Consider the following 2,083-nt stretch of genomic DNA (forward strand, 5'->3'; position numbering starts at 1 on the left):
CGCCTGAGTGCACAAACAGAAGTTGATATCCCGTTGACGGCTGTTCTCTGGAGGAAATGATTAATTTAGCACCCAAAAACACCACCGAGATCAGATCAAACCTGCTGCGCCACTGAGACCAAACATAAGATTTCAGCTTGTTCTCTTTGATACGGAGCTCCTGCTTCTGGCCACTCGTCATAATTCACCAATTAAGAGCTTCAGTTCTGCTTTTAGGATCAAACGAATTGATTTCTCATGAAACTTTGAGAATATTGTACATATGAGACAACATCAAAGTGGCAACAACAACAAAAAATCCACAGATCTCTTTCTCCGGAGCAAATGGAATAAACTGTTCAATATATAATTACATTATTATTAATAATTAGTGCTGGGCAACAATTAATCGCGATTAATCACATCCAAAATAAAAGTTTGTGTTTACATAATATGTGTGTATAATTATTTTGTTAATATAAATACACACACATGTGTGTATGTATTTAAGAAATATTTGCATGTATATATAATTTATATTATATATAAATATTTTATATATAAATAATTTTTTCTTAAATACACATGCATGTGTGTGTATGTATAAATATAAAATAATTAGACACATATATTATGTAAAAACAGACTTTTATTTTGGAATAGTAATAAAAGTAAATAGTTCTTCCGCGAACATTGTTCTTTAGCCTCAAACTAGCGATTTATCACTCATTTATTGATATCACATTTGTATTTTAATCTATTTTTATTTATTTACACATTAACACAACTGAAATCTTCATTAAAGTCAGCATGAAAGGGAAGTTGCACTGGTCTTTTCTAATCTATAGTGTCGTATATTCGAGTGAAACGCTTCAGGAACAAGAACACGTGTGGGCGGGGCTTGATTGTGTCTGTGTGGAATTGATTGGATGGTTGTGGTTTGCTATTGGCTGATCTCATGTGAGTGACAGGTCATGGCCCCGCCCACATCATCGGAGAAGAGATGCTGCAAGAGAAATGTATTCTGATTCAAGATTATCATGAACATGAATTTAAATGGATAAATAATTTTTCACAAACACTGCAATATTCAATTACATAAAAAAAAACAATTATCAGCTTTGATTTCACAGTGACTTTAAGCTTTGAGAGAGCAATGAAACGTTCCTCTGGGAAGAAGCACCACGTAGAGAGTGAGAACGACCAGAACAGCTTGGACTGCAAACCGCTAACAGCTTGAAGCAAAGCGAGCTGGCAGCGAGCGCAACCGAGGCGCTTCACACACTCGTGTGTTTCTGCGTTTCTCAAGCTGAATGACGTCTGAATCTCTGTTTAAAAGCTCGTTTCGGTGCTCAAATATGCGTCTGTTCCAAACATCTTATAAAACATGACGCAGAGAAGGCGTGCAATAATATAACACGCACTAGAACAAATCAAGACTCTTAATGTAAAGTGTGCGCTCTCATGTTACAAGACTAAATGAAAATGGCATATCTGCATTATTCACACACTCAAACTCCCTAGAAAAAACGATCCAGTTGAGCTCCCCGAGGGCTTATTGCAGTAATTATGATTTTCATAAACCCCTTTGTGAGCGTCTTACGCAGAGAAAAGCTCTCTGCATTGTATCTGAACCCCAGAAACGGAGAAGACTTCATCCTTGAGAAGCTGTTTCTGCTCGGGCCTGAGAGGATTAATCATCAGAACCTTCTGCACACCAGAGAAAAGGACGTTTAGTAGCACTAACCACATCACAAAAGGGTTATCTAGGTAATTAGTGTTCCATAATTAGATTCACATTCATGTTTTTTGATTTGGCAGATGCTTTTATTCATAATTCACCGGCAAACGTGCTTACAAACACACCGCAGAGCATGTTTTGATTAATAAGGAAAAGCAACTTATTTTTGGAAAACTTTCACTATTTCACACACTGACCCGTGGACCTACTTTTAATTCTAATTTTTATTTCATGTCTTCAAATGAAAAATAAAACCCTTTATGTAGCTATTATATAGGTTCCCTATATAACCCTATATTATAAATGATTATAAGCTATATATACACAGTTGTTTTAAAAATGATTTACCCCCATTGCAAATCA

Source organism: Siphateles boraxobius, unplaced genomic scaffold (genome assembly GCF_051911475.1).
Source record: "Siphateles boraxobius isolate OS27281-9 unplaced genomic scaffold, OSU_SipBor_1 4, whole genome shotgun sequence".
Taxonomy (NCBI): domain Eukaryota; kingdom Metazoa; phylum Chordata; class Actinopteri; order Cypriniformes; family Leuciscidae; genus Siphateles; species Siphateles boraxobius.